Source organism: Sinocyclocheilus anshuiensis, unplaced genomic scaffold (assembly GCF_001515605.1).
Source record: "Sinocyclocheilus anshuiensis isolate Anshui unplaced genomic scaffold, SAMN03320099.WGS_v1.1 scaffold184, whole genome shotgun sequence".
Taxonomy (NCBI): domain Eukaryota; kingdom Metazoa; phylum Chordata; class Actinopteri; order Cypriniformes; family Cyprinidae; genus Sinocyclocheilus; species Sinocyclocheilus anshuiensis.
Genome location: NW_015557077.1, coordinates 661,977 through 681,827, shown reverse-complemented (window position 1 = coordinate 681,827; position 19,851 = coordinate 661,977). Strand labels below are relative to the sequence as shown.

The 19,851-nt window shown below is 36.7% G+C and overlaps 1 pseudogene; it reads right to left on the bottom strand.

Moving 5' to 3' along the window:
• Window positions 1-11,842: 11,842 nt before the first annotated feature.
• LOC107676811 (myosin-6-like) overlaps window positions 11,843-19,851 on the bottom strand; it is a 10,241-nt pseudogene continuing 2,232 nt past the window's right edge.

Here is a 19,851-nt window from a genome sequence, read left to right as displayed (position 1 = left end):
TAAGACCTCCGTTCATCTTCTGAACACAAATTAAGATATTTCTGATTAAATCCGAGAGCTCTCTGACCCTCCCATAGACAGCAAGGGTCCTACCACGATCCTTTTTTTTAAATATATATAGTGTAGAAACCATTTCCACTCAGAAATTGCTAGTAAGTTTCACAATTACATTCAACGCATTAATTAAACATGCAATTTTAACCTCTTAACTGTCACCCGTCCCCTCTGTGGGAAGTTTACTTCACTATATTACAATTAAATCCTAATCTAATCATGACAAACTATATATTGTTGGAAATGTCTAAGACTCCTAAATAGATATTTTACCACTGTTTTTTGTTAAAAAATTATGTAGGAAAAGTAATAGATTAATTTATGACAAGAGTGCACCTCAAAAATCTACGTCATAACAGGAGTTCTGACCTTTGTCACAAAAAGTCTTCGTTGCATCACACTTTAGAAATCATCAGAAATTATATATCAATTGAAAACTTAAAATCTCAAAATTCATCCTTTGAAACCCATTTAAAAATCAGACATTACCATGAATATGGTACATCAAAATCATGTTACAAAATGTTTTCGTTCATGAATTGTAAAAATGTAAGTTTGGATCGTGCACTTTCACGTCTATTTTCAAAAATGTGAGTGACAGTTAAGGGGTTAAAACAGAAAAACAAACATTTTCTTGTAAAATATACAGTTTTATTTACTACTACAAAACGTAATTTTTACAGTGGCGTCTTTAAAAACATAATTCAACATTTAATGTATTCAACATGTTAAAAAAAAATGCAATTCTGCAGGTTATATATTTTTTTTTTTTTTTTGCAGCTAAGAGGTCATGCCATGATCTTTTATTGGTTGCATGTCTTCACATCATACATCTTCGCAGAGCTTACCAAACTTTGATAAGCTTGCTTTTCCTGTCTCCACGTTCGCATGCGTATAAATGGAAGTCAATTAAACGTGTAGTGCGAACATCCCTTTATGCCTAAACAAGTATTTTCTGAAACATTTACACTTAAAATGGCTAATAACAGCTTTAACTTGGAAAGTCTAGATTTTGCTAGATTTTGTAAGCACGATCATTCCCGCTTGATTTGAAGGCAGCTTCATTCAGCATACAGGGCTGTCATGTGACCCTCGCTCACCTCACCCTTGACCTCCAGTAGAGCTGACTTTGAAGCACATAGGCTTTCTGAATCTCTCTAAAACTATTCTTGATGTGTGTGTTTGAGTGAATACTGTAGCAATGACCTGTGTTGTTAAACGCTTTCTTTTGACTCTTCGTTTTATTTTCGTGACCAGCGGATGTTTCCTTTTCCTCGTTATTGTAAAGCAATATAACGTCTCCTACAATGCCTATAAGACATGAAGCTCCATGTAAACGCACAGCAAACAGCGCTCATAGTGTCAAACGCAGCTCCAGACGGCTTCGTGAACGTGAAGAGGGTCTGAGGTGAACGTGTTTCCTTGTGGAAAAAGAAGTGCGCTTGTAGTGTACCTCAAATCTTAAAAGCACATTTAATATATTAATTATAATATAATATAACTGAAATAAAAGCCCACTTAAGTGTATGTAAAGTATGCTTTCATAACTACATACATACTTAAACACTCTTTGCTATAATCTGAAATTAAGTTTTACATTAAATTACATTTTGAGTCATTATTTTAATAATCTTTAAAGAAGTACACTTATTTTGATGTGCTGACTAACATACTAAAGCACATGTAGAATACTTGATTATTAACATTTGATTTAATTGTTACGTGCTCTGAAATATTTCGGTTTAATTTATTTTACTAAACTACAACTTCATTACAAATTTGTATTTAAAAATATATTTAAATACATGACCTACAAGTTTCAACAGAAATGACATTAAACTATTTTTCGTTTTACGTACATTTACACTTTAACCATCAAAGAGAAAAGAATTACGAAATTGCATGTAAAGATGTAATTAAGTCCTACTTAAGTGGGTCAAAAAAAGCATTCCTAAGTTCAGCTTATTGCATTTAATATAAATTTAAACCATAATACAATTTAATTTCATTTACCATGCAATTAAGTGTCTGAAAACATTACGTTCAATTAACACTCAAGTATATTCTTTCAAAGTGTATCATTTCCCTAATACTCTTTTTAAAAGTATGCTAAAGTGTGCTTCTTTTTCACAAGGTGAAGGAAGTAGATGTTGACTTGATGCACGAGGGGTTTCTGTTAGCAATGAATGGTTGATGTTTTGGCATCATGTACAGTAGGTACAGTATGTTTTTATATGGAAGTGAGGGTCGAGTTTGTGCCTGGTACCGATCGCATCCTGCCTTTGGAGGGACGCAGAGACAGAATGTCACGGCCTGAAACCTTTTATGTACTTTTAATAGTTGCTTATGAGAAATTGTGAGTGAGTCTGGTGGTGGTTTGAATTCTTCTCTTATTGCATACATTTCTGCAGGTCTTTATTAAGAGTAAAAGCTTCGCATTATAGTGTGATCGTGTGAGTGGAAAGGATCCTGCGGGGTTTTAACAGTGGAGCCTGTAGCTTATTTCCTCTTGTAGCATTTTCTGTTATACGGTAGTTTATCTTCAGATAGCCTTTTTGAGGTCGCACAGACTCACACGCTTGACATGTAGCCGCTTGGTTTAGTGTCCTTTTGGTGTAATAACAGGGTAAGCGGACGTGGCCCGCCCTTCTTTTTGTGTTATTTTCTTCTTCAGCTGTGGGCGGTACGGAGGTCGGACAGACAATTTTTAGCACACTTTTCTTTTTATGAGTATGACAAATTACTGTTGCATCTGTTGCTTATTCTCATCAGACCTCTTTAATCCCAGAACATGCAAAGCAATAATACTGTCAGTGTGACAGACCCCAGATTTTAACTTTTAGAAACCTACATCATGCATGACAGCGTAAAGCATTCAGATCATGAAATATTATGCGATTGATCGAAAAATTGACGAATGCATGTCCTTGTTAGAAAATCCAGTTTTTGAGAGGTAGCTTCGTTGAAATAAGGTTTAGATAAATACAAGTAGGACAGTGTAACTTCATTGTGTATTCTCATTTTTAAAGATTATTTAAATAACTCACCTATATGAATTGGTGGAAAATGCCAAAAAAATGTTTTTTTGTCAATTTACGAATTGATGATTTTGGGGCAATATTATTAGTAACTTCATTGTGTATTCTCATTTTTAAAGATTATTTAAATAACTCACCTATATGAATTGGTGGAAAATGCCAAAAAAATGGTTGCATGAATTTACGAATTGATGATTTTGGGGCAATATTATTATTTATAGTCTTTTTTTTTTTCTTTCCAGGAAATGAGAAGTGTGTAAATATTAGGCTAAAGTCTGAAGGGTTTTTTTTTGGTTAAGGACCTGTAGTCTTCGAGGACCGTAATAATGTTTAGCAGCTGTTTGTAGTGAAGAGGTCACATTTGAATCGGTTCCCTGTGCCTGAATGAACCCTGAGAACAATCCTACTATCATATATAGCCTCTTTACATGTATTTACAGTTGATTTCCCTATGGCTTTACTGCTGTCTCTGTCAATGCATTTAATATTGGCATAAAAAAGACATCTGCAATGGTCAAAGAAGCTGAGGGCTGATATTATGCACCTTTAACGGCTATTATTCATATTATTGTCACTTTGGCCCTGCATTTTTTTCAATGGAAAAGGCAGAGAACAAATGTATTCAAACTATATTAAAGCACATGTATTTGGCTGCCGTGTGTTTAATGTTGTGGCGAGCTTGGTAGCGCTTATGCCCAGGTGATGCCAGGTGGGTCACGTCCAGATATTTAGCCCATGTCCTCTTAACGTCTTCTAATAACTTCTAATAACCCTTTATGTTTCTATGAATCTTAGTCTTACAGGAAAATTATACTCGGAATAACACTGTCAAACTAAAATGAGGGGATTGCATTGAATGTGTTTCAATTGCACAGATTTTATTGTGCCATGAAGGACCAGGGCATCCTGTTGAAGCAGGGAGAGGAGAGGTCCAATTATTGTTATTAATATTATTATTACGGTTATGATTTTTTGTTTTGTTTTTCTTATTTGGGAGTAATCTGGGAGAGATATTGCCCTGGAGCCTAATTACACTCTTAAAGATGTACAACCCTAAAGTAACATGGAAACTAAAGAAACATGACATTAATGTGCTGTAGATTCGGTTTCTCGAGATGCAGTAAGAAGCTCTATGAGGTGATATGAACAGAACATTCAGGCTGTTTGCCAGACTCATCATTTGCAAGGTTTTTGTCGGGTTTGTTTTTCCGAAGTTTTTCCATGAAAATTAAATTTCATTATATTTTTTTGGTTTGAATGAGGTGTTTATTGTGGTTAATTGTTAACTATGATGTGATTATTAAAGATTAAATAAAATAAAGTTTAAAACATTATGTAGGTTGGGTTTGATCTTTAATATTAAAGCAAATGTTTCTTGTCTCCAGGATCATAAGTATTTATATGCTTCACAAAAAAAAAACATTTGTTTTGTTTATATTGCGATGTATTTTATTGACCATTTCAAGGAAGTAAAGTCAAACGCGTTGCGATGATACTGTGCATGTCTGGTGCTAAAGCATTTCCGGTGGCGCCATTTTTAAATCACAGACATGTCTAAACAAAATGACTTGCACGTACTTTTTAAGTCTAGCTAAAACAGAACAGTTAAGATATAAAAATTAAAAAAAACTTAAGAATAGACGATGAAGTTGAATTACCCGACCCCTTAAATCAGACACTGAGGCGACAGCTTTTCACTAAACATTTACAAGAAATAACGTACCCAGATGTGTATCAGTATCTGGCTAACGTGTCTTTATCTAATTAATATTCAATTCTAATTCATCACGTGTTGTTGGTTTTAGATAAAAGTAGATACTTGCTGATTAGTCGGTGTATACACTAGTCAACATTTGAAGTGGATCAAACCCTTTCATCAAAGTTGTCCTAAAACCAAAATGCGTCTGTCTTAGGACAACTTTGATGAACTTTTTCGATCCACTTCAAATGTTTACTACTGTAATCCCACTTTGTTTTAGATTGATCCAAAACCAGTGGCAGACATCGACTTTCCCAAACCTGTTAGACAAAGAGCAATTCAGAGTGTCCATTATAGTCACACCAGCCTCGCCAAGCAAGCTTTTTAAGTCCTTGAAGGTAAGGAAATCTTTGCAGAAACATGATAAATGACAATGTATGCGCAAAACATAAAATATGTGCATATATGGTTTTCATGGATATAGCCACAAACATTGATACGCACATGGATATAGTGCAACTTGTGTGTGACTAAATCCATGTATGGAATATATTTCATGTTTGTCATATATACATAAACACAAGTTATGATTTTGACATTGTACATAACTGGATTAACTGTAAAAATGTGTTACCAAGTTTTTGGGAAATATGTGCTACACACATAAATTTGATTATAACAAATGTGATTCCTATTTCAGAATGAGATCCCAGACTGTGCACCTTTGGCAGTGGCACAGACACTGCATCTGCAAACCATCCCTGCTTGCTTTAGTGAACTGAATTGTAAGCACCTGCGAGAGAGTACACGGTCAGTCCTTTAGTGAACAGTGGTTCGAGCAGAGACCGGGCCGAATCACTGCAAGTCACTTTAACGAAGTGTTAAGATGCAAGACAAGTCATTCACTAAATTCCAGGAGTTTCATTACCACAACGTAAAATGGGTGTTTCTAGAGGCGTTGGGAAAACGCCCCCTTTCCAAAAAATAAATAAAAAAATCAAGAGGTCACCGACCATGCGCAGAATGCTGTTTTTTTTTTGCCGGGCATTTCCGATAAGCTCCGATGGATAATGAATAAAAAAAGCGTCTGCGATGGATAATGAAGGACAAAACAATCATACAGGTTATTTTTATGTTTTATAATCTTACATTTAAACGACTTTTGAAAACAAATAAACAACCATAAAAATGTAAAACGTTGTGAATGTAATCTGACACGAAGTCTGCGATCAGGACAGGTATCTGAAATTACTGTATATAATATAAAAGGTATTTAACAGGAAACCCCTGTGATCAGGACAGGTATTTGAAGTAAATGGCTTTTCCCCACTGCGCATGATCGGTGACCTATGCAGATTCTCAAATAGGCCATGCCTACCTGATGACGCAGTTTCGATTACGCTGCTCTGAAACCCCTGGAAAAAAGTGCATCCCTGCAAGACAAGTCAAGCTAACTTGACATCTAAAATCATGCACTCTAAAAAATGCTGGGTTAAAAAGGGACAAACCCAGTGGTTGGGTTGTTTTGAACCCAACCTCTGGGTCAAAACAACCCAATAGCTGGGTTATATTTAACCCAGCATTTTTTAGAGTGTGGGCTACACATCCAGCAGAAATGCACCAGCCTTAGCTTGGGGATAAGAACAATGAAAAACTAGCTAGAGAAGCCTTTACTTCAAACCAGATGACTTGTCATGACAGCTTGAGGGTGGAAGAAGTTGGTTTAGTAGTGAATCCAAAGTTTCCACATTTAGGAGCCAGCCCATACAGAATGGTCCATTGCAAGTGATGCCCACCTGCTACACTTGAAATCAAATGCCCAAACATAAGTCAAAGAAAAATCTATATACAAATGACACATGCAATGCAACTTTTCATGTGCTAAATTTGCCACTAATATTAATGCTGTACACCATCAATAACAATAAATTAAATCAATAACAAAATAAAGGTTTTCTAACCACTTGTCAGTGTCTATGATATATTTTTCTACTGAATTAATGACTTGTCCAAATTAGATAATGCAGAACATACTAGTAATATTTTATCAACTGTTACCACTGTGTCTTTGGGTCTTCGCTTGACCAAGTTTATGGGGAGCGTTTGTCGCAAAATATAGTCATTGTTAATGTGGCCAATAGCTCTTTCCACGAGTTGACGCTGGTAGCTGGACCCCTTCTGCAGCAAAATACTCATGAAAACTAACCCTCTGTCAGCCATGACAATGTCTCCTTCTTCCAAAAGATCAATCGAACTAGACAGTTTGGTGATTGTTTTGTCACTGGCTCTCCCATCCCAAGACTCGGAAAGGAATGTGATTGATCCTGTTGGACTGATGCCAACCAGGAATTTGATGGTGTTGTGGGACTTCTAGTTGGAGTAGGTCTCCAACCTCACTGAATTGAAAGGGGGGCTTCTGAACAGGGAAGAAATATTCTTTTGAATATCGTTCCTTGAAGGCCAATGAATTAGAGCGGCGAAACGCTGTGCCATTGTTCAACCAGTCATGAAATATGGCAGAGATTGTTGCACAACTGCAAAGAAACCTGAAGGCAAGATCTTTGAGTGAGGCCAATCTCAGTTTCATTAAAGGGGTCATATGATGCTATTTTAAAGATCATTATTCGGTGTTCTCGGACTCCACGCAGTGGTGAGATATGTCAGAAGTGCGAAGAAGACTTTGGATGAGCGAAGGCCAGTGTAGAAGTGAATGATCTGATCATCCTTTAAACCCACATCAGATTTCAGTTGTTTCCTCTCACCAGTGAGTGCTTGAACTTTGACTCCAGGCTTCTCACTTGCTCTTTGTAAGATGTGTTCAGTTTCTCCATATCTTCAATATCCCTCTTTCTGTGGTCCATGTTAAAAGTAAACTAGCCTGTAAAATCTACACACTGAACGCAAAACTACGGAATCACAATACAACTACTATTAGCGGAAGTGCTTTACCGGAAATCTGACACATTATAGTTCGAAAATGGCGGCGCTCGCGCTTACGTGAAAAATAAGGTGGATACAGTCTATGGTGTGTGTGTGTGTATATATATATATATATATATATGAAGAGCTCATTTGCAAAAACAGATAACTCCGTTTTTAACAATTCTCAGAAATCATGTTTTTTCATTGTGCATTCCAATTAATCTCAATCAAACTGCAGTTGGGTTATTTTGACTAGGTAAAAAAAATAAATAAAAAATAACACAATAAAAACATCATAACATAATAAAAACCATGATTTTTGGAAAATTTAAACGGAGTCTTTAAGTTTTTGCAAATAAACTCCTCATATATATATATATATATATATATGGTTGTAATGGTCGATATAAGCTCATAATTTTAGATTTCTGAGCATTAATTTTGCTTTTCTAATATTCTCAGAAAAAAACTTAAAAACTGGACAAATGTGACTTGGTGAAAATCTGTTTTAAAGACAGGGTATTGATTTAATTTTTCTTATTTATTTATTTACTCACTCAAGGCATTATTTTTGAAAAAAAAAGAAAAGGTAAGGATTTTTACACTGGTTAATTTCATATGTTGTAACATAGGCCTACCCTTTCATATTTTTGTAGTGTAGATATTATTTTTGCAAATTTTTTTTTTTTTATATTTTGCAAATGTTCTTTCATTGCCTTGTCGGACAATTAAGTCCTACATCTCTACATCTCCTACATGTTTTTTTTTTCTTAAAATTTTACATTTATTTCACTACAGTACTTCGGTACTTGTCTTTTTGTTATGTAGATATTAGCTAGTAGTTTTCCATCACGAGATCACGTGACGTCAGACATAAACTCTCCCGCCGTCTGCGCGAGACTTCAGTCTACGGCGTGGCGGGAACTTTCTCAACGTCAAAGAATTTTCTCCTCAGATTTTCGAAAGATTAATTTCGATGATATAACATTCAAGGTACAAAGTTTGTGTTGAAATCCAGTTCAACCAATTAAATAGATTATTATTTATTTTTTTTTGTAAAGTTTTAAAGTTTAAGGATTTGTTTTTATTCAGACAAATACAGCAGACAAAATTGTCAGATGTGGCAACGGTAACGTTACGAAATTAACTTGATTAAGTGATTATTAAAGTGCTTAATTACATGTTATTGTTGCTAACAGTATTTTTAATGAGGTGCTTTTAAAGCCACAAAAAAAAAAAACGTGAATTTTACCGAGAGAAATCTAGTAACGTAACGTTATATGAAAGACGTTTAATCTGATGCAGGCATAGACTGTATAAGGATGCAAGATAAATATATTTTGTATACCAAATATCGTTATTGATAGGTTATTTTCACTTGAAGAAATGCTTAAAAGTCAAAATGGGGAAAGAAAGGCAGTTTCTTAAGAGCCACAGTAAGTTAAAGCATTTGGGATCCATCATTAACACAGCGCACAGGTCACGATTTACAAAGCTAAGGTACAGGGTACGTACGAAAGAAATATTGAACGATTATTTTTAAACTAATCAAGTCGTGAAAATGTGTACATTTTATATGATGTTTCGTCAGGTGCAAAAGAGCGCCAAGTTTTTCCTCCATGACGTCCGATTCGTGGTGGCGGGAAAACAACAACAACAACATATGAACCGGTTCTTTTTAACGAGTCAGTCTGTTTGACGATTCTGAGTCAAAGTCACTTAGTAAGTGAATCACTGCTTTGTATGTCTTTTTTTTTATGTCTGTTCATATCCTGTAATTAAACATATACGTTGTTATTATTATTCTAGCTTATGATGTCAAATTTTAAGGGACACTGTATAATACAACAGCATATTGGGACACAACCAGAAATAAAAATATTTACAAAATATAGTGATATTTAAGTGACTCAAACATGCTCAGAATAAATAGTGACAACCTCAGTGGTGACATGGACATCTTGAATCAAGCTGCAGAGTGGAATAGGGTAAGTATTTAATTAATTTGTCCTAATTTTGTGAACCATACGTCAGCCAGGTAATGTATTGTAATCAGTTATGGAAAAAGTGTTTGCCTAGTAAAATATGCTATACTTCAAATATATGAAACCCACAACATTTGTAGAGCTTACCCTTAGTACCATTGGACATATTTACACTATGGACAAAAGTATTGGGACACCCCTTCTAATGAACAGGTTTGACTACTATAGCAATTTCCATAAGTACAAATCTTAATGTTTAAGCATATAATGATATTCTAGGGAATTGTGTGCTTATAACAGTTTGGACTCTGTATAAGGCAAGGTTCAAAAAGAAATGATTGATTCAGTCAGTGTGGAAGAACTTGACTGGTCTGCAGAAAGCCAAGTCCTAATCTCAGCTGAACACCTTTGGTTCACACTTTAAGGGATAGTTCACCCAAAAATGGTGAATAAAATTCTGTCATTAATTACTCCCCCTCATGTCGTTCCAAACCCGTAAGACCTCCGTTCATCTTCAAAACACAAATTAAGATATTTTTGATGCATTCTGAGAGCTCTCTGACCCTCTCATAGACAGCAATGTAATTAACATGATCAACGTCCAGGAACATAGCAAGAAAATCTGTAAAATAATCCATGTGACATCAGGGGTTCAACCGTAATTTTTTGAAACTACGAGAATACTTTTTGTACGCAAAGAAAACAAAAATAATGACTTTATTCAACAATTCGTCTCCTCCGAGTCACCCTAGTGCCATTTGGGAGAGTAAACACTGAACGCAAACAGCATATGCTGTTCTGTGTCAGCTGCGTCCCGCGGATACGTTTTCTACATTTATTTACGCTACGTTTATTAAACAACGTATCTGTGTGGTGCAGCTGACTCGGAGGAGACTAATTGTTGAATAAAGTCATTATTTTTGTTTTCTTTGCGTACAAAAAGTATTCTCGTAGCTTCATAAAATTACGGTTGAACCCCTGATGTCACATGGATTATTTTACCGATTTTCTTGCTTCGTTTCTGGACCTTAATCATGTTAATTACATTGCTGTCTATGAGAGGGTCAGAGAGCTCTCAGAATGCATCAAAAATATCTTAATTTGTGTTTTGAAGATGAACGGAGGTCTTATGGGTTTGGAACGACATGAGGGTGAGTAATTAATGGCAGAATTTTTGGGTGAACTATCCCTTTAAATGCAGACCTTGAGCCGAAAACTCATCACCAAACACCAATGACTTGTCCATACACTATATGGACAAAAGTATTGGGACACCCCCTTCTTTAGAACAGAAAAGGAACTTCCAAAACTGTGGCAACAGAGATGGAAACATAATCCATGTATTTAACAATCTTATTTCCATCTCTGTTGCAACAGTTTTGGAAGTGTCCCAAATGACTGTATACCCATATGTACAAGTCATTGGTGTTTGGTGATGAGTTTTCGGCTCAAGTCACACCAGAGGTGTTCAGCTGGGATTTTCTGCAGACCAGTCAAGTTCTTTCACACTGACTCAATCAATCATTTATTTTTGAACCTTGCCTTATACACAGAGGCATTGATATGTTAGAATAGAAAAGAGTCCTGTCCAAACTGTTTCTATAAAATTAGAAGCACACAATTCCCTAGAATACTTACATTATTCCTAGAATACTTGCATTAGACTTCAACAAAAGTCATTTAGCAGACGCTTTTATCCAAAGCGACTTACAAATGAAGACAATGGAAGCAATCAAAATCAACAAAAGAGCAATGATATGCAAGTGCTATAACAAGTCTCAGTTAGCTTAACGAAGTACACGTTGAATATCATTATATGCTTTAACATTAAGATTTGTACTCATGGAAATGACTTTAGTCAAACCTGTTCATTAGAAGGGGTGTCCCAATACTTTTGACAATATAGTGTACTCACAGACTTAATAGATTTACATTATGTTTGGTTGTTTTTTTGTTGTTGTTGCGGTTTATCATACATTTAATGCCCACTTTTGCACTTTAGATACATGGTGAGACTGAATGATAAAACAGAAATGGAAAACAAAGCCACAGACACAATAATTCAGAATTGCAGTTTTTATTGCTTCATCAGAACCAGTACATGAATGTGGTTTCACAGTAAACAAAAGCTTTATAGTGGAGAATTACTCTTCATCATGTCCTTTCTGTAATAAGAGAGCAAAGAGAATGTAAGTATCATAGTAGTGTACTACATCATATTTTTTAATTGGACAGAAAAATTACCTTGGATCCTGAATCATGGCTCTTGGCTCTCAGCTTGTTGACCTGAGATTCAGCAATATCAGCCTCTCCTCTGCCTCATCCAGCTCATGCTGCAGCTTACGAAACTTGCCCAGATTAGCATACGCCTGTTCCTCCTGAAAAACACATTAACAAGAACATATTGTTAAAAATAATAGAGACATCAATACTTCAATATCCGAGTGGCATTGTTTACTTACCGCCTCTTCAGCAGCTCTCTTGTAGGACTTGACCTTCAGCTGAAGTTTGTCCACCAGATCCTGCAGGCGTGCCAGATTCTTACGGTCCTCCTCAGTCTGTTAATAGACTTTTGATTATTTTTGGTCTGAGGATGGGGATGTCATATTGAATAGAGAAAGTGACCTGGTAGGTGAGCTCCTTGATGCGTCTCTCATATTTACGGACTCCTTTCACAGACTCGCTCACATTTCTCTGTTCCAGCTCCACCTCATTTTCTAGCTCTCTCACCTAACCAAACCGAAAATGATTTTAAATTCACCAACTCTGAAGCTCTGAACCCAAATATTAATGAACAGCACTAATCATCTTTACAAAATGTATGAATAGTTATTGCATCATTAAGAACTGAGTTTGATCTACTAACCCTGGCTTCCAGTTTCTGGACCTGCTTCTTGCCTCCCTTCATGGCGATCTGCTCAGCTTCATCCAGACGGTGCTGCAGGTCCTTGATGGTCTGCTCCATGTTCTTCTTCATGCGCTCCAGATGAGCGCTGGTGTCCTGCTCCTTCTTCAGCTCTTCTGCCATCATGGCAGCATCAGTGATAGCCTTCTTGGCTTTTTCCTCAGCACTCCTGCACTGCCTAAAGAGTCAGCTCTTTGACTTTGGCTTCAAGCTGGATCTTGCTCTTGATCAGACCCTCACATCTCTCCTCAGCATCTGTAAGATTATCTTGCTCCTATCAGAGCGAGAAAAAAAGAATTTATAGACCATTGAGATTTTTTTTTAATTTTGTTTATTTGTGAAAAGTGAAAAGACGTTGTTTTTCCATGTTGACTTACAGACTGCACAGCAAGCTGGAGGTCATTCTTCTCTTGGAGAAGAGAAACCATCTTTTCCTCAAGCTCCTTTCTGCGGGCTTCAGATTTTGCATAAACCTCTTTCAGCTTGGTGAATTCTTCCTTCATGTTGGCCATTTCTTTCTCAGTCTTGGCTGTTTTCAGCAGAGGCTTAATCTTGAAGTAGAGCTTCATCCAGGGCCAATTCTTGACACCCATGAAGGCACGTATGTTCCACTGGATCACCAACAAAGAATCTCTGCAAAGTAATTCAGTGTATGTTAACAGACAAAAGTGATGGATATCTTCTTCAATATAATAAGAAGACATTACAATTATACTAACCTGCACTCAACAATCTTCTGGAACTCAATTCTTGAGAGAATACCGCGAGCTCTTGCTTGAATCCCAGTAATGATGAGAGCAAGACGGTCATCTCTCATCTCTTCAAGGGTACCCAGGAGACCAGCCTTGAAGAACACCTTTACAAAACATATGTCAATATTTATTTACTGTTTTTTTTCTTTACACTTTCTGCATTATGATAATTTGAATTGGCTATTTGAAGAGAAATTTTGTTAGAATATATTATACCTTAGTATGTCCTACCTTGTACCGGCTGTGGTCAAGGTCCAGTGAGCCCAGCAGTTTCTCAGCAGCTTTCTTGTTGTCAATGAACTGACCCTCTGGAATAGCAGATGGGTTCAGAATACGGTATCTAACAAGAGGTACAAAAGTAACAAAGTTTTACCCCCTGTGCATTAAAATGTTTATTCCAGTCGTTATTTTAGTGTCTCTTTCAGGTTTTTCACCTCTGCTTGAAATCTCCATACAGGATCCTGTTGGGGAAGCCCTTTCTGCAGATTCTGATGCCCTCCAGCACACCGTTACAGCGCAGCTGGTGCATGACCAGAGGATTCTCCATCGCCCCAGGAGTCTTAGTCTCATTTGGAATCAGGCAACGCACAAAGTGAGGGTGAGTTGACCTCAAGTTGGTCATCAGCTTGTTCAAGTTCTCCTGTGATTGAAAAACAAACCATAACATTGTAAGGTATGCAATTTTTAACTTTTTGTTTTGATAATTTGTTTTAATAATCCTTACCCTATGAAGGGCTGACACAGTCTGGAAAGACGAACCCTTTTTGTTGCCACCTCCTTTACCTCCCTTGGCATCTTGGGCTGAAACCAACAGAAAATGTAAAATAAAAGTGTTTTAGCATGTCACATTACAGTTCAAACCCAGAAAAAAAAGTATACTGAATACGCTTTACTGAAGGTCAGTACACACCTGAGTCAGCCCCAGCATATCCAGCAAACAGGAATGACAGCAGCTTCACAGTAGACCTTTGGAAGAGTCCAACCACAGTTTCATTAAGAGGGTCCTTGTTCTTTACCAGCCAGTTTGAAATGTTGTAGTCAACAGTGCCAGCATAGGGAACCAAGGAGAAATGGGCCTCTGGCTTACCCTTGACAATCCTGGGCTTCTGGAAAGTAGGATTCTTACCCAAGTGGTTGTCATAAAGCTTAGCTTTGAATGTTGCATCACTGGCTTTAGGGAACATGCACTCCTCTTCAAGGATGGACATGATACCCATAGGCTACAGAGAACAAAATATAATGGAAAACATATTGTGTAACTAATATGAAAAAGCGAGAACACACAAAACAAATGTTTTAATTATAATTATAATTAATATTTCTGCACATAAACCCACCTTCTCAATTAACTCAATACAAGCCTGCAAGTCCATGCCAAAGTCAATGAACTCCCACTCAATACCCTCCTTCTTGTATTCCTCTTGCTCCAGCACAAACATGTGGTGGTTGAAGAACTGCTGCAACTTCTCATTAGTGAAGTTGATGCACAGCTGCTCAAAGGTGTTGAACTGCAGGTGGGATATGTTTTATAATCACAATGGTGAAACAGCATGCACTGCTTGTTTTATTTGTTTTAGAATAACACAAATCTATTGATGTAATCTTACATCAAAGATCTCAAATCCAGCAATGTCCAGCACACCAATGAAGTACTGACGAGGCTGCTTGGTGTCCAGGGATTGGTTAATTCTCACAACCATCCAGAGGAACATCTTCTCGTACACTGACTTTGCCAGAGCACCAATAGAGTAATACACCTGAAAGGAGTGGTAAAATATTGCTTTTTTGTTGTAACGTGATTTCCAAGCTCTACATTTTACATTATATAAAGTTTCTTCACCTGTTGGACACTCTGTCCCTTGGTCACCCACTCATTTCCTACTTTAACTCTCGGGTGGCACAAACCCTTGATGAGATCAGCAGAGTTCAGGCCCATCAGATATGCTACTTTGTCAGCATCTTGTAAAGAAAAAAGTTTTTTTTTTTAATTTAGAACCTTCCTCTCGTTGCTTCTGCTTGAACTTCATGTTGCCGTAGTGCATGATGGCACCAATCAGCTTGTAGATGTCTTTTCATCTGTAGTGAAGCCCAGCACATCAAACGCATCCTGCCATTTGAAAGCAGCATGACAAAGCAATAATATAAGTCTACTTTTATTATCCTTTTTGTGGCACTTCACAACGGTTCTAATTTATGTATATTTTGTTTGATAGAGAGATATGTTACTAACGTCAGTGGCAATCAGCTCTTCAGCATCATCAATGGATGCCACTTGTGTCTCTCCTTGCGAGATGTAGGCGTAGTCTCTAAGGAGAAATGGGAACATAGATCAGAAAATACTCTTCTAATTAGAAACAGTAATGTAATAGATGTGACGGGTAATTTTACCCAGCAGTTCTGGTTTTCTCTGGGACAGGATCTGGTAGAAGATGTGGTAGTCTCTCTCAGCCTTCAGCTGATAAGTGACACGAGACTTCTCCAGCAGATCTAAATTAGGAAAATTCACAAAATGATTGCTGCATCAAATATATTTGTACGTACTATAGTTTTCCAATCATAACCGTGATAATGTAAAGCATACTCACAAGTTTCAATATCTGCAGAAGCCAATTTTCCACTTACACCAAAGTGAATTCGGATGAATTTACCCTGTTCAGTTTGAAAAATAAATAATTCATAATCACGTCATTTTTTTTATATTAATTATACGCATTATACACCAATGCTTTCTCCACTATGAGGAAGGACTTACGAATCGGGAGGAGTTGTCATTTCTGATGGTCTTGGCATTGCCAAAGGCCTCCAGAGCAGGGTTAGCTTGGATGATTTGATCCTCCAGAGTCCCCTATAAACAAACCATTTCATTTTTTAAATCTTCAAATGAACACAATAACATTTTAAAATGAAGTAATATTCATAGTTTTATTTTAGTACAGGTAGTTTTGTGGCTATATTCACCTTCTCAGAAGCTGCATCTTTTTTCCCAGATACAGCAGCAATGCTGGCAAAGTACTGGATGACTCTTTTGGTGTTCACAGTCTTTCCAGCACCGGATTCTCCACTGTGGATTAAAACGGTAGACGTTTTTATCATTTAAACACATTTAATCTCACAAAAAAGTGAGGCTGAAATGACTTACGTGATCAGGACAGACTGGTTCTCTCTGTCTGTTGGGTGAAATTCACAAAGAAAAAAGTTTTATGTATAATATTTTACAGTATAAATTTGTTTAGTTGAATAAATGTGAAATACATTTCTAGGGCTGCAACCTTAAATTACTCTGAAAATGTAATCAAATTACTGATTATTGATTACTCCTTTTAAAAGTAATCATGTTACTGTTCTGATTACTTTATTTCAAAAGTAATTAGTAATTAGTTACATTACTAGTTACGTTACATTTTTCTCCATGAAATTTATGAAATCCCAGCATACATGCTCCAGATAAATATTTGTTATTAAAGCATCAGCATTCACAGAACACTGTTATTTTTAACTAAAGCAAGCGGCTGCTGCGTGCATAGTTTGTCATGGCAGAATGTCAGCAGAGCGCTGCATTTATAATCTCTAAAAGACATCTCAGTTCATCGCAATTATAACAAAATAAATATATGCATAATGAATCTTTCATAATGTCTACAATTCGTGTGTTATAATGAGAGGATTCGTGAGCACGAAGATTTTAGCACTGCATTGCTCAACGCAGCGAACACGTGTTATAGCCTAAATAGAAACTCTGCATACGCTTGCACCTGTTAATCGTTTATATTTTATATTAGTTCATGTTGCTTTTGTGCAATAGATGAATAACAATTTATTTGTTTTAGATATTTTATGTTTAGATATTTTTATTTTGCGGGAGTCCCGTGAATCATTTTATTCTCCCACATCCCGCACCAGCACTCGCCCATCTTGTCCCGCGCAGCACTCTGTTGCATCGGGTCTCGCGGGAGCAGGTCTCTAATCCAGTGTTACTTGACTCGACAGTGTGCTACATCCTTTTTACAATCTCTAGATTATAAAACACTGCCTCAAAACAAAACAACAAATGGTGAACCAGTCGAACCAGTTCACCAAATCGAACTGAATAATTTGAAACGGTTCGCGTCTCCAGTACACACTAATCCACAAATTACACAAGTTATTCGGTTTATAAACGTGCCTGACACTCCCTCTGACGCGAAATAAATTTATAAATAAACAAATATCCCGAGTTATTCAGTTACTCCTAACAGTACATTGACTGAACTGCTAAAAGAGAACCTATGATGAGCTTTGTAAAAATCGACGCGTTTCAGAAAGGCGAGGCATAGAGGAGAAACAATAATGTACATTATATGGAAAATAATGTGTTTTTTTAACCTTAAACCGCATAAACACATTGCATTACACCAAATACACAACATAATGTTCTTTTTAGCAACATCATATGACCCCTTTAAAGATTCATCAACACCATCCTAATTAGGAACTCCTTTTACGACGTTGTCTCAGGTCAACAAGAACAACAGTAGTCTATTTCGGATTTCCTCGTAGAGCAGGACACCTCTTGACATCTGAGAAATGTGAACCTGTCATGGTATGCTACAACAATTTTTACTGTCTTGTTCAGCCTCTCCATTGTTGTTTTTCTCTCAGAAAGACAAGCTTTGCAAAGAGCTAACGTGACGCATCCAATTAATATTAAAGCTTAATGCACTGGCAGAGATTTTAAAAGTTGACTACTTAGGGAAGTTATTCTCTTATATAAGATGCTAATCAGTTCCACTTATCTAAAGTACCACTGTCAGCTCAAGGCTAATCATAATCACCCTTTTGTCAAAGTAATGTCTGCACACTTTTTGTGAGATATCAGGTTTAACTTTTGCACACATTGTAGACGTCCCAATATGACATTGCTTGAGACAGTCACATTAGCTAAGTAAAGAGAAGGTTTAAAAGAAAACCTGACAAATAATTGAAGTCTGTCTATAGATGGAGGCGATGGACAGCCAACAGCTGGCCTTTTGTGCTGTAGCGCAAGGTCAGCATAGGCCTACGGCTCAATTGTCATGGCTTGTACCGCTAGACCTCAACCTCTTGCACTTCTTGTTGACGTCCCATTGTTTTTCCTCTATCCTTGAGGACAAAGATAACAGTACTGCATTTTTCTCAGCTTCTTTACAGTGACTGCTGAGGGTCTCAGACAGCTGTAGATGGGGGCCTCTGCAGTGTGAGAGGCTCCAGCAGCTGCTCTTTGTGCTGCAAATGCTGTGGTGTGAATTGTTGCAAGTGGTGCATCTTTTATTAGGAACCTTGGGATCTTTTAACATAAGGATTAGGATCAACATCAGTATCAAAGTATTTTTGTTAGAACATGCATACTTACGAATTATATTCACGTCTGTTATTTTAGACCTTTGTCAGGGTCAGGCTGTGTATGTCAAAATGTGGCAAACAAACTTATGTACAGTGCAGTGAAAAGGTTTTTGCCCCCTTCCTGTTGTTTTTTTTTTTTTGGATATTTGTCACACTTGAAAGATTCAGATCATCAATCAAATTTTAATATTACATGAAGATAACCCGAGTAAATACAAAATGCAGTTCTGAAAAAATGATTTCATTTATTAAGGGAAAAAAGCTGTCCAAACCTGCCTGGCCCTATGTGAAAAAGTAATTACCCCCTAAATCTAATAACTGGTTGTGCCACCCTTGGCAGCGACAACTGCAATCAAGCGTTTGCCATAACTGGCAGTGAGTCTTTCACAGCGCTGTGGAGGAATTTTGTCCCACTCTTCTTTGCAGAATCTCCACCACTGCAGGAGCTTTTCTCAGATCAACTTCACTTTTCTGAGCCTTTTTTTGCAATGACCTTTAAACAGCTAAATCCGGCATCCAGCAAGTGAATTCAGTGTCAAATATGTTTGAGGCGGCTTCAGACTAATACTTTTGGTTAACATCCTTATGGTTAAAATGTAGTTTATCCTCAATTCAGAATAGACTTTCATTATTATAAACAAACTGAAATGAAACATAGTATTAAAAACTTATTTCAGCTAGTTATTAAAACAACTTTTTTTTTTAATTTAAAATAACTAAATCTGAAAATGTATTTAAAAAAATATAGACATTAAAACGAATAAAAATGACAAAAATGCAGAACAAAATTATTAAAACTAACTGAAATTAAAATAAGAATGGACAATAAAACTTTATACTTATTAAGGTCATGCCACAGCATCTCAATATGATTTAAGTCCAGACTTTGACTTGGCCACACCAAAACCTTCATTTAGTTTTTCTTGAGGCATTCAGAGGTGGACTTGCTGGTGTGTTTGGGATAATTGTCCTGCTGCATAACCCAAGTGCGCTTGAGTTCGAGTTCACAAACTGATGGCCGGACATTCTCGCAAGTCGCAATTATGCAATTATGGCAAGTCGTCCAGGTCCTGAAGCAGCAAAGCAGCCCCAGACCATCACACTACCACCACCATGTTTGACTGTTGGTATGATGTTC